At 37.3% G+C, this 14,641-nt stretch overlaps 1 long non-coding RNA gene across 1 annotated transcript; it reads left to right on the top strand.

Annotated features, from left to right (window-relative positions):
* Nucleotides 1-280: 280 nt before the first annotated feature.
* On the top strand, nt 281-13,027 carry LOC110300751. The gene is made up of 5 exons (XR_002378619.1): nt 281-445; nt 1,404-1,553; nt 5,813-5,913; nt 11,919-12,109; nt 12,977-13,027. It is a non-coding gene; the product is annotated as an uncharacterized LOC110300751 (long non-coding RNA).
* The last annotated feature ends 1,614 nt before the right edge of the window (nt 13,028-14,641 follow it).

Genomic DNA, 14,641 nt, shown 5'->3' with positions numbered 1-14,641 from the left:
GTTCTCTCTTCCCCTTTTTGGGTATTTCAGCTAATGTCATCTCCCTTGGGTCCTGGGAGCCTCTTGCCTGCCTGGCATCTGGGACTTTCTGGTAGCTAGCTGGTTTCTCATCATTGCCTGTTGAGAATGTGTAGTTGTGCCTGTTTCTTAGGGACTGTGAGTGCCCAGACCCTGACTGTAACAGCTCAGAACACAGCAGCCCATGCTTCTGTATTACTTCTCTCTTTTATTCATAAATGGTATGGGGATCAAAAGCATGCTTTCCATCCATCCAGTGATATTAAGCTGAAGCTCTCTAGGAGGAACTGTGGACAAGTGCTACTGACAGAACATGGCTGACATGCGGGTCCCGTGTAGCAGTGCCTTCACAGCATCGCAGCTGCTGTTGAAATGTAAAGCCTTCAAGTGAATATAAAAGAATCATTTTGAGAAGACGTGCTGCCCTGTGAGTAAATCACAATATTTAGACCTCCCTACTGCACAGCTATGGCAGGGGCTGAGGCAGGTGCAAAGGCAAGCAATTATCCTCACTTACAGCCTTCCTGACAGTCACAGAATCTGTTGATTCTTTTGTATGACAAGTTACAAGGAGGATGGCTGTACTGAATATTTGCTCCCTGTGAATGTACAATGCTGAGTCTTGAAATGAGGCCTTGGCAGAACCACAGAGCAGTATCTCGTGAATTAATCAAACATAGCAGTTTCTTTGTTGAACCCAGCTCTCTGCTGTTCTCCCAGGAATAAAAAAAAAAAAAAAATCAGCCACTGCAAAGCTCTAGCATCCAGACGACTTTACAAAAAGAGTCAATATGTCTCCATCAATAGGTAGTGGGGCCTATCCTCCTAGGAGGTGGAGATTTGGAGGTTCTAAAGCCCACTTGTTTAATTTATTTTATTTTTTTATCATATCTGTGCTAAGGGAGGACCCTGGAGTCAATGACTTCCTTCCTTTTAGATGTTGTTGTAATTGAGATGGACTCAACTTGTATCCTAATTGCACTTAATCTGGCAGAAGGGCAGCATTTCAGGTTGTGAAACTGCTTCAGAAACTCAGAGACCAGCCAGTAGTCATCACTACTAGGGGAGAGAGAGAGAGAGAGAGAGAGAGAGAGAGAGAGAGAGAGAGAGAGAGAGAGAGAGAGAGAGGAGAGAGAGAGGAGAGAGAGAGAGAGAGGAGAGGAGAGAGAGAGAATATCTATATATATGCAGTATTTTCCAAATTTCCCAAGATTGCAGTTAGCAGAAAACACAAAGCACTTCATTGATATCACTCATCCAAAAGGAGAGAGGGAAATTGTACACAACTTCAGACACTACTAACTGCAATCTTCTGTGGTGACTTAGAATTACAGAAATTACAAAATCATTCTTTAAGTGTTTTGTGTTTGTTTGTATGTTTGCAGAGAACAATTTTTGGAGTTTACTCATAGATGCACAGCCCCACCAGTCACACCCGATGTTCATGTAAGCAAAGACCCTGACCACTCTGCAGAAAAGCATCCAGTCTCTTTTCTCCGTATAAATCTTCAGCCCCTCACAAGATGGCTGCAGTGGTAAGTAGAAGCACATCAGCTAAGGTGAAATTTATGAACCCCATGGAGTTTAACTCAATTACCAAAGAGAAAGGAAGTAGGTAAAGGAATAGCAAGCTGTTATTGAGGTTTGCCGGAGAGTGGAGAGTGTTCTAGTTGATGGGCAGGAGTCCTATTTGGGACCCGATCTGAAGAGATATACTTCTTAGCTATGTGGCCTGAGTATAAATTTGTATCCAAAAAGGCATATCTTATTTGAGCCTGTGACTGTTTTCTATAACGCTCACTCTTCATCCAGGGACAGGCTGCCCATCATCCTGTTTGTATCAGTGACCTTCACAGTAGGGAGGTTGTACTCAGAAAACACAATACCTTCTTATTCAAAATGATGACAACACTGGAAGCCATTTTCCTTTGAAAAGTAACTGAATTCATAACAGTGCACAGAAAAAAAAAAGTTGTAAATAGGCATATGTTTGCCCAGAAGCAACACCAAGCATGTGAGCCTTCCCTAGCACTCTGCCTAATTCAGATTCTGTTTGGCTACCTGCATATCCCACAGAGGGTAACTCCAAGGATTCTGATAGCTTTCAAAAGAAGCTGTAAGAGCAATGGTCCAGATTCTAAGCTGGCACATATTTCTCACTCTGCACAGCCTTCTTCAAATTCAGGTCCTCCTGCTCACTGAAACAGAATCATGATGGGGTCCAGTTTTGCTCTTTCTCCCAGGAAGGTGGCAGCCACACTTTTGCTCTGAGGCAGCTGTTAGCTCTCGAATCTATTTGGCAAGCGCCTGCTAACACAAGGTGCTGGGATGGATTTCAGAATACCAGCTCCTGCCTTAATCAATGTGCAGCAGGCAAAGTAAACCATGTGGAGTCTCTAAAGTGAGGCTTGCCAAATAATTCCCATGAGTCTTTCGGTTTGGGGAAGAGAGCTGATTGAACATAAGTGTACTGTCTGTTTATACCCCTTTTGTTCTTTGCTTTGGGAGAGCTTGCTATGGAGCTGCCTATAATGGAAGTTCCTAGAAATAATTCAACCACATATATCACACTAGCAGAATCTGGAGCATCAACACTGGTCCCTAAATTTCTATGATTTTTCCCATCAGTGAGAAATCTTACCTGTTTTCCATTTGACACACACATTCCCCCAAGTATAAATGGTGGTCTCATTCATAGAATCAGACTTCAGGTTTCTTTGGAGGTTCTCAGGCAAATGTCACGAATAGGATCCAGGAAGCAAAGACTAGGAAAAGTATTCCTAGAGTAGTCTAGGAGGTAAGATATAATTGTGAAACCATATAGATCTTAGTTTTATTGATCTCTCTCTCTCTCTCTCTCTCTCTCTCTCTCTCTCTCTCTGTGTGTGTGTGTGTGTGTGTGTGTGTGTCTGTGTCTGTGTAGCATTTTAAAGTAAAAAAGGGAAAAAAACCAGAAATTCAGCAATATAGAATGTAAGACAATCAAAATGAAGACAATTTGTTTTCACTAGAAATTTTTGTGTGTGTTTGGTAAGAATTAAAATATTCATAATATTTTGTTTTTATAACTTAGTTTTAACTTTCCCTTATAATAACAATACACCAGACTGATCTCAAAGAGGGAATCAGGTAAAACACTTAGATACATTATTGGGGCTAAGGACTTATTAGTGTCAAGGACAGACAGATAAACAACAAGACAAAGACTCTAGGGAAACTCATACTTTAGCATCAAAGACAGAAGTGTGAGGGCTCTAAAGAGAAGAAATCAAGATAAACTTAGCAGCAGTGAGAGTTTCTTATACCTTTCTGAGTAAAAGGAGTTTACAGATCAAAACTGGATCTCTGGTTCCTGACAGAAGGCAGGGAAAGGAGACAGGAAAGGGTATGTGACCATCAATAACTGCTTTGATTTAGTGCCCTTTTTGTAGATGACACAATTTGACAACTGTGAATCTCATAGCCAATGACTTACAATGCCTCTGTAGGGTTCTTGTTAATGTCTATGACAGAGGAAAGGATGCTGTATGGGTTATGGACTAGGCAACAGCCTATTTTACCATTAAATAGCTAAAATACCATGTTTACAGATCTTCATAGTATACATGAGTAATAAGTTTATAAATCAATCTAACATCTTCTAAATTTGAGCAAGAACTATAAATAAATAATTCTGTTAGTAGGTATGACTTTTATAGAATGTGTTCACATTTTTTCAAGCTCTTGATATACATATTTCTGTGTTTATATGTTTCATTTTTGTCCAGAGCTTATTTATCTGAAACAGGTATTTTAAAAATTACATTTAATAATTTAATTACACTAAACATATTTTCATTTCTGCATTCTGCAAATGGCTCTTTCTGTGCACCACTTGCCATTTAACATTTTCCTGCACATTTGACAAGAGATCCTTTTTAATTAGAAATCTCTATAGTGAAATCTGTTGACCTTTGTTTTGGGGCATCAGCTTTTGCTAGTATGCTTAGAAAATACTTCCCCATAACACATTTTATAATAATATTTTTATGTTTTTAGCTAGTGAATGTATTTATTCAATATTATAATTTATTCTTTAAGAGCTTCATACATGCAAACAATTTAAATTATCTTTACCCACTACTATTCTCTCTCAACTCTATCTGTAAGTGCCCCAATTCTCCATTTTATATTTCATCTTCCTGTCTTATTCACTGTTCTACTGCTGTGAAGAAACACTATGACCAAGGCAACTCTTATGAAAGAACGCATTTATTTGGGAGTTGGCTTACACTTTTAAAGGTTTATTCCATTATCATCATGGCAGGGAATATGGCATCACACACAGCAATGGAGTAGTAGCTGAGTGCTACTGAGTGCCACAGATTGAGAGTGAGAACTTCTGGAAGTAACCGGGCTTTTATACCTACCTTTTATCTCCCCAGTTTTACCCCTTATCACTAGATATGAGAGAAGAAGGATAGAGGGGGAGAAAGAGAGATAGAAATCTCTGAATCTAAGTTATTTCTTCTTGTTTCTTCTTCAAGCACTACTACTAACAAACCACAACTAACCCCTCTGAGTAGACATCTTCCACCAACCTCTTAGGGCTCTACCATTTATATACCCTTTGAAAAGTTCCCAGGATTCCAACCATCCCACAATTGCAGAAATAATCTGCAGCTGACAAAAATCATGCCTCTGCTAGAGCATGAGGTAAATCACAATCACCTGCTGTGAATAGTCAGAAGCAGCTCCACATACTTACACCTGGGATTAAAACCAAAGCATATTTTTATAATATTTTTGTGATTTTTTTAAAGGAACCAAAATTCCAGAATTCTCACTACAGCCAAGCCCGAGTTAAGCTTTTGAAACCTCATCGTCTACCCCTAGTGATATACTCCCTCCAATGAGGCCATACTTTGTAATCATTCTAACGTTTCACAAATAATACAATTCCATGGTGACTAAGCACTCATATATATGAACCTATGAGTCAATGCGGGGGCATTTTTATTTAAAATCTCCACACTTTCCCAATCTCCTCTCTTTCTCTTATAAACCACTTAGTCCTGTTAATGTAGTGATATATATATATATATATATATATATATATATATATATATTAGATTAGATTATCAATCAGTTACCTATAACTCCTCATGTCCACAAATTTTTTTCTCAGAAGCTCTCCCCAACCTCTGGATCTAACATTCTTTTTTGGTTAGTCCATGAGCACCTTGGTGTGTGGATGTGGAGTAATATAGATGTTCCATTGAACATTGAGCATCCTACAGTCAATGTTTCTGTATATTTATCAGTTTTGAGTCTCTGTATTAACTATTACCCACTGTAAAAAGAAGCTTCTCTAGTGAAAGGGAGGTGCACAAATTTGTGATTATAAGCATAACTACTAAAAGGACACTTTGATGCTATATCCATTTAGTAAAATAATAGCAGTAAATTTGCTTCTCAAAGCCTCTGACCCATTCTTGGCCAGATTTATAGTACAAGGCATGAGGGTTCTTCTGGAGCAGGTCTCAAAACGAGGCATTCAATGATTTGTTATGCCTAGAACAATCATGCCACCATTGTTTCAGTAAAGATGTCATGGCAGGACAGATATTACTGTAGTATATAGGACTCCTAGGTGAATAAGACACCTTTTCTCACCAATTGGCATTTTACACTGTTATGAAGGCAGCTAATATGAAGGAAGCCTCCAGGTCAGCACTAAGTAAGTGTATCCTTGTTCTGTGATGTTCATGCATATGTAGTATCTTCAGCACTAAGATGTTAATACTTCTTACAGATTTTGTGGCAACCCAGAACTGTTGTTTGCAAGATCTCTGGAATACCCTTGACCAGCATGTGGTGCTGTGATTTGGGGAGATTGGTTATCCCCCATGTAAGGTAGGAGATAATTGGAACAGGAATAAACTAACACTAAATATGCTTTATAAAGCCATATGGAGACATACTATGTTATAAGCTTTTAAAATTATGTTAAATAGCCATTTAATGTGATTTAAATTTTAATCTGTGATATATCTAAAGGATCTTTAATGTAAAACATGCCTGTAATAAATATCTATTGAGAACTTATTGATAAGGGTATGGTGAGATAAAAAAAAGAATATTTAGTGATATGTCTTCATGTTACCCAATATGTCTTACAATATTTGTTTTCTTTTTTTTTTCTGCTTTCGACCCTTAATTGTGACAAGAATCACTATCCAAGAACAGAGTAATGAGTAATAGCCATTAAAATATTCACTGATTTGCAATGCAAAAGATCAAACCCAGGATCTCAACCTTGTTTAAGGATGTGTTCTACGTCTGAGCTCTAAGTTTGATCCCAGTTTTGGTAATATTATTTCATTATATATCTTATTATAAAATATTTGCTGATAAAGTCAAATGTTATTCTCTATATTTGTAAATCATTCAACTATCCCTTATACACTTGATATATATGTAATTGTGGAAAGAGTGTTATTCAACATTTCACTTAAAGCCTAATCATCGAAACCAAAGAACTGACTCCTGTGATAAACATAAAGCTGCTTGAGGCATATTTGGGCAAGGGTTTTCTTGCACTGAATGAATGGCAGTTAAGAAATATGATATTGACAGAAGGAACTTAAACATTTTGAGCCCAAGTGATTTCTGGAGTCTCTATCATAGGACTAGACTTGTTGATGCTTCACCAAGAGTTGAGGGGGCAGAGTTTGAGCATCAATGTGAAATTATTGCAGAGTATCTATCTAAAAGATGAAAGCTTCAGCTGTTCAGAGAGTCTGTAGGCAGATTCACACCAATCACTGAGATTTTCATAAGGGGTGCAAATTAAGTCTCTGTAAAAATTAGAAGTACCATATCATACCAGAAAGAGCCCTGGACCTAGAGGTAAGTACTAGTGTGACCTAGAGAAAATAAAAACATCACTGCATTGAGATGTTTAGTAAAGGGTTCAGAATAGCAGTAGGAAGGGAATAAGAACTATACCTTAGATTAAAGACTATGACATAAATCTAAGGATATCAATTACAAGATCTATCTCCAGCAAAAGCTTACACTAAGTAAGGAAAAAACTTTCTATTAGAACTCACAACACTTGCATTCGAGAGGTAAAAAAAAAATCAGAAATCGCTCTAGGACAGCATATACAACTAAAACTAAGCATGAAGAAACAGAAATTACACCCTTCCTGCAATAAAATCAGTCCATTTAAACATATTATATGAGCCAAATAATGAAACTAGTAAGCAGAGCAAAAGGTCCTGTCATAAAGATTTTTCAGGATATGAATTAAAACACGACTATAATAATAAATATTAGTTAAGAATTTTTTAATTAAATTATTTTATTTATTCACATTCCAAATGTTGCCTCTCTTCCCAATGTCCCCTCATAGAGTTAGTCACCCTATCCCACTCCCCTTGGCCTCTGAGAGTGTGCTCCCTCACCCTCATCATCCTCCCAGCATCCCCATTCCCTGGAGCATTAAGTTTCTACAGTATTAGGCACATTCTCTCCCACTGAAGCCAGAAAAGGCAGTCAGTCCTCTGGCACATATGTTCTGGAGGCCACAGAACATTCCATGTATGCTCTTTGGTTGGTGGCTTAGTCTTTGGGAGCTTTGAGGAGTCAGAATTAGTTGATTCCATTGTTTGTCCTATGGGGTTATCTTCACTTTTAGCTCCTGCAATCCTTCTCCCAACTCTTCCATAGAGATCCCAGACCTCAGACCAATGGTTGGCTCTAAGTTCCTGCATCTGTCTCAGTCAGCATAAGTGTCCTCTGAGAGTTCTGTCTCCACCCAGCAGCCAATGGAAACAGACTCAGAGACCCACAACCAAACAGTTGACTGAGTTTGGGAGTCTTATGGAAGAATAAGGGGAAGGATTGAAGGAACTTAATAGTATAGGGACCTCACCAGATCAGCAGGTAGACTAACTTGGACCCTTGGCAGCTTCCAGAGTATGAACCACCAACCAAAGAGCAAACATAAGCTGGAACTATGCTCTCTGCACATATGTAGAAGATGTGTAGCTTGGTCTTTATGCAGGACACCCAACAACTGAAGTGGGGGCTCTTCCTGACTCTGTTGCTTGTTTCCCTAAGTGGAGTGCCTTACATGGCTTTAGAGGAAGAGGTTGTGCTGAATCCTACAGTAACTTGAAGTGCCAAATGGGGTGACACCTAGAGGGCCCTTCCCTTTCTCACACCAGAAGGAGGAGGGTGAGGGGATCCTGTTATCAGGATGTAAAGTGAATAAAGAAATAAGAAAAAAATCTGAAAAATACAATAGAGAAGATATTTTGAATGAACCTTAAAACAATGGCTAAAGGAAATGCTATGCCTTTCTTGCTATGGAAGAAAAAACCAAAAGAAAAACCAAATCAAAACAAAAAAACTAGCCTGACTTTTGTTAGGAAAAAATTCTGTTTTTGCAATCATATAGACAAAGGGTTCCTACTGAACTCTAAATTTCTCCATTTCTTTTTCTATGAGCAAAAAAAAAAAAAGAAAGAAAAGAAAAGAACAAAACAACAAATGATGCACAAATGAATCACATTAAGTAGTATTAGTAGAATGGAGAACATTTCAAATAATTCAAACAGTCGAGATATATATATATATATATTAATAAAAACTCCCAGCATAGCTCCTCTTGTAAAGTGCTGCTGAGAATTGTATGCATATGAGAAAGAGACCTGGGAGAGGAGAGAGGACAACCATAGGAAAGAACTAGAGTTGGATGCACTGGGGAGCTGTGCTACTGGGGGAGGAGATGTGAAAGAAAACCCCATTTCCTTGGAGAAGAAACAGTAAAACAAATAGATAAACAAGAGGGGAAAACTTCAGAGCCCAAAGAACACCGAAAACCATCCCTTATTGAGCTGCATGTTTCTAAACAACAACAATAACAACAAACAACAACAACAACAAAAATGACTCCCCGGAACACCAAATGCATTCACAGAAGCTACTGACAGGGGAAAAGAAAACAGCGAATGGCCAACTAATAAAATCCTCCTCCAGATAATCAAGATGAAAAAGCTGACAACTTGTCCTAAACTGATTCCAGAATCCCCTGGGAAGGCAGTTTGGGCCTGAAATCTCCTGATTCTTTCACTTTCATGAAGAAATTACAGCATCTATTTCATTTTCTGAAACACCTTTAGTCTGAGTCTCCCCTCACAGAGATTTGGCATTGATGTTATTCTTCTTGCATATATGAATGAGATTTCTGTGGAGATAGATTTTGTGCTATCTGGAGCTCATCTCAGATGTATGCTTATTTGTTTGAACATAAACGTTTTTATTAGTGCCACTGTCTACTTCATTAATCTTCCTTTACCAGAGTAGACTATAGGGGCTTCTTCAATCTGACTTCCATAGTTTCTGGTACGTTCCTATAATTTTGGGATTATCCCCTAACTTTTGATCTCAAAAAAATTATTTCTAATACTACTTTGTCTTGAGATCTGAACATTTCCCAAAGGACCCTGGTTCCTTTTCTTGCAGGATGACATCTTCTGTAAGATCCAGTTCCTGCATTTTTCCCTCTGAACTCACATTTAAGAATAAAAGATTCACTCCAGAATCTATTCTCGATATATCAGATATAGCTTTAAACTACTTGTTTACACTGCTACTAAAGATTGGGAAGGAATGCAGGACTTTCCTATCTACTGCAACTTGGGAAGACTGATTCAAGTCTTTTTGTCCAACACTGCTTTCATTTCTAGGTCATTACACACAGCAGTACACTCAGAGAACATCCACATTTTTGAAGACTGATTCAAAAATATAAATCTATACTATATTAAGATTGGTAAATTATGCCAAGGAGTGGTACATATGGACCATATGGTAGGTCTTATTTTAGATTTTTTTAAAGGAAATTCTTAACACTGACTCCCATAATGGCTCTACCAGCTTGTGATTCCACCAAAAACAAATGAGCATTGCCTTATCAGCTATCATCATCAATATTCCATGTCAGTTGTTTCCTGGAAATTAAGCCATTCTGACTGGCATAAGATGAAATCTCAATTAATTTTATTTGTATTTCCCTAACAATTAACTATTTTGATAACTTTTAAAGATATTTATTGGGCATTTTTGTATTCTTTCCAGAAATGTTAAAACCCTTAGTTTATTGTTTTAAATAGGTCATTTGTTTTGATTATTTGGTTTTGGAGTTATTTTGTATTTTGGACATGAATCCTCTATCAGATATGTAGGTAACAAGTATTCCCTCCCGTTATGTGGTCTTTCTTTCATTGGGTTGTTTCCTTAGCTGTACAGAAATGTTTTAGTTTTGTAAAGTTTCATTTGTCAGCTGTTGATCTTAATTCCTAGTTAGAAGGAATGCTATTCAGAAAGCCCTTTTCTATTGCTTGTATCTCCAAGGGTACCACTACATGTGATTTTTTTTTTTAAATAGAAGTTTCAGCATTTCAGATTTCACATAGATGACTTTTTATTTATTTGGAGTTGATCTGAGCATGATAGTAAAAATGGGTCTAATTTCATATTTCTACATGTAGGCACCCATTTTCTGATCCTCATTTATTCAAGACACTATCTTTCTCTACTCATTTTTTCTATCTTTATCAAGTATCTGATATTGTGATTAGATTACCTCCTGTTTGTTTCTTCTCTTTTACTCCATTTTTCTAGATGCACATGTTTGTACCAGAATCATCCTGTTCTTTATGACTGTCTCTCTGTAATATAGCTTGAAATCTGGTTAGTTAATGCCTACAGCATTCATATTTTTCCCAGTATTGCATTACCTATCATCTATCAATGATCGTTTGTAATTCCATATGAATTTTAGATTTTTAATTTATACCCCTGTGAAGAATATAAGGAGATATTGTGGATATTACATTGAACCTGTGAATTGTTTTTGCTAGTGTAATTATTTTTACAGTATTAATTTTACCAAGTCATAACCATGGTGGGATCATTTCATCTCATAGCATCTTTCTCAATCTCTCCAGAGACTGAAGGTTTTACATTGTAGATGTCTTTCGCTTCCTTGATTATGTACAATCTCTTCTGCATATACTCACTCAGCAATGTTTGCTGTTGCTGTGTTCACAATAGCTAGGTAATAAAAGCAACCTGTAATGTTCTTCATTGGGTGAACAGATAATGAAATTGTGATACACATACACAGCAGAATTCCATTTATCTGTAAAGAAAAAAAAAACAAATTGTGACATTTTCAGGTAAATGGATAGAACTAGAAAATTCAATACTGATGCAGTAATCCAGTCCCAGATATAAATCTTTACATGCAAGATATAACTTGGAGTTACCACAGGGACTAGAAAAGTCAAAAGGAACCATGGGGTGTGGTCAAAGAAGAGCTCTTAAAGTGAGAAACTGTACGACACAGGCACTATGAGGCTAAGAAGAAAGATAGAGGGGCAGTGATTTAACTGGGAAGGTAAGGAGGCCAAGGCAGGGAATGAGGTACAGTAGGGGTAAAAAGAACATTGAGTATGTTTTAAATAACATATCTGTTTAAAAATTCATTGAGTGTGTATCTGGGGGGTGTTAATGGTAATGAAAAAAAAAGATCATGAATTTGAGGGTGACTTGGGGAATTGTTGGAGTGAAGGACACATAGTGGGGCAAATGATGTAACCATAGTATTCATGTATGAAAATAACAAAAGGCAGAAAAATGGGTTAGATTAACACTTTTGTTCAGACTGGCCTCTAAGAACACAAAATTAATATCATTTGAAGCAGAAGTAAAATATCATTAAACTATTGGAAGTTTAGCTCTTTAAATAACCATTTTACTTATAATTACATGTATATATGTAATGTATATATGTATGTAGTGGATGTATATTTTATTTCTAATTTCTCTTTACTTCTCTCAAGAATGCAGAGGACCTGTTCTCTAGACATCTCTGATCACCATCATTTGATGAGCAAGGGTGTGAAAATTGACCTTTCCAACTGCAAACTGCTCCTCTGTTATGTTATGTTCTCCCCTTGCAACAGTCTCCCTTGCCTCCCATGGTGTTCCCATGCATAGCTGCAATTGTTGGGTGTTCACAAACCTTAGAAGGGTAAGCCAATGTCTGCCAAGTTGCTGCTGTGAGGATGTTATCCTTGCCTTCTTCTTTGCTTTCCTCCAGAATTTTACTATGTATTCTTTCAGACCTACCTAACCAGATTCAGTACAAGACATAGTAGTTGTGTATTTGTAGCCCCATGATTTTCCTCGAACCATCTTATCTGACAGGCGAACACCTAAAACAGTTCTTCCTTTTAGAGTACCCATATTTACACCTTGTCCCCAATTTGAGAAGTGACCAGAAACACTCGGGATCCCTTATCTCATTGTTTGTAAATTGTGATAACTCTGTATATGATTTCAAATTCATCCTTTACCCTGAATAGGTGATCTACTAAATTGAGGCAAAACTTCATTAACTACTACCTAAGATTTCAGGGTCCTTGGTGCTCATAGTCTGGCCTCCACATCAACCATCATTAATATGATGCATGTTATCATGTGAGAAAAGCAGGTGCTTCATTCTTGAGTTGCACACACTCCCTTGAGGTTATTCACATACCATATTCTCCATATCATTTTGCTCATTTCTCAAGGGTTTCCAGTGAATCTCTGCACATAAGTTGATACGAAAACTTGTCTGTAAATGTCCTAATATCTTTAGGATAGTTTTCCTTGCTGACCTGATTTACCATCTCTCCTCTGTACCTGTTGCTTGCTATGTGAGTTAGCATTCTCTTTATTATTGGTTTTTTTTTTTTTTTTTTTTTTTTTTTTTTACTAACATGACATAACCAATCTCTTTAGCTTAAGGATAATTTCTCTGGGTATAAGTCAATAACTACTTATGAGGAATTTACAGAAAAATCTTCAGTAATAAACACAAATCTAAAATCAACCCATGTTTATCTTTTTACAGTCTGAAAAAAATTAAACAGAAATTTGAGGAGGCAGTTTCTTCAATGAAAGGTAATGTCTCTATTCATAATCAAGTAAGCTATATAGATCAATGGTCCTTAATGTTTAGATCAGGCTGGATAATGGATAATAGAGTAGAATATTAAAATCTGAGGTGATATTATGCTGAATTTGAAAAATTGATAAAGTTTCTTTGATTTGACTTTCCCACCGGATTTACTTTGTCATTCTGGATAATATTAAACGTTATGTTGTGAGAATATTGATACCCACTTAATTCTGTTAATGTTGCTTGGCCTTTTGAATATTGCACAATTATTTTTAGCAACCCTCTCAGGTTGGGGTAGGGGTTTTTTTTGTTTTTTGTTTTGTTTTGTTTTGTTTGTTTAATTCAGTACAATGTTGCCTGTTATCATCTGTAACACCTCCTTCCTTTAGGAAGTACAACTGAAATAGCATCATTTCTTTATACTCTGGCTATCTTCTGACTTTTCAGGCTTCTCCTTCCTCAGATGTTAAAAGAAAACCAAAGACAAACTGAAACTAGATTAAAGCAAGCTAAAGATACTGTGATAAAAAAGGAGAAAGTGGGTAAGGTGCCATAAGGACAATTTCAATGCAGTCCTGAAGTGCATATAAATGCAATTCTCATCAATGTCTGTGGCCCATAAACAGCCTTTCCCATGACCCAGGCAGTCTATGTCCCAATGATCTCATAAGAATATCCTTAAGAGAGAGGTTTCAATGAGGAATCTAAGATTTTCAAAGAGAAGGCAGCTCCACACTGTAGTCAAGAGTCTCTTAGTTTTCATAAGGAAGAAGCAGGAAGTGTTGAAAAACCACAGTATCATAGAAGCTATCACCTGGGAGCTCAAGACTCTTGCAAACCCTTCAGCAAACATATCTTTGGGCCTAGTCCAAGGAAGCAGCTGCACTGTTGAAACCGTAAGTGCATATTGCTGTATGGCTCTTAATCGATGATGCCACAACATTAATGCAGATGAGGGTCCTACCATCATTAGAATACATACTATTTAATGGCCAATGGACATGACCTTGAATGAGAAAATGGAATTCAGCTACTTGGCATTTCGCTCACTATAGAGCATAATCCAGTAATTAAAATTGTGTAAGGATAATAGAATGCCCAAGGTAAACGTAAAACAACACAGAATTGCACCAAACAGCATTAAAATCACCATAGCTGAAAGCTGGCTGCAGTATAAACTGATAAGACTGGAAAACAGCCATCATGTGCAATCCCAGATCTGCTCAGGTTCTTATCAGCCCTCTCCTATGGAGGAGTGCAACTTCCCAATCCAATCATTTTTGAACTACATGAAGAGGCTTCTGAACTAATTCTTCCTCTGCCAAGTGTGCTCATGAAAACAAGTCACCAAGGACTCTGATATTCAGTAGGAAGAACACTTTGCAGCTTCCATTTAGCTAGGGAAGGACCCAGTGAGTTGTAAGAACCATGTCACACCCTGGAAGACTCCTTCATTGAAGGATTTGTTTATTATCTTATCGCTCCTAGTTGTACTAATTTACATAAAAGGGGAGATGTTACATCAATGTAGAAACAAGATGAATATAGAAATTCGAGACTTGCAACAGAGTTGTACTTTGTGGGACTTCCAGTTCAGTAACTGTGATTTAGCTCAAG

Source organism: Mus caroli, chromosome 8, assembly GCF_900094665.2.
Source record: "Mus caroli chromosome 8, CAROLI_EIJ_v1.1, whole genome shotgun sequence".
In the NCBI taxonomy this organism is placed as follows: Eukaryota; Metazoa; Chordata; class Mammalia; order Rodentia; family Muridae; genus Mus; species Mus caroli.
Note: the sequence above shows the minus strand (reverse complement) of the source record. Positions and strands in the feature narration are given on the sequence as shown.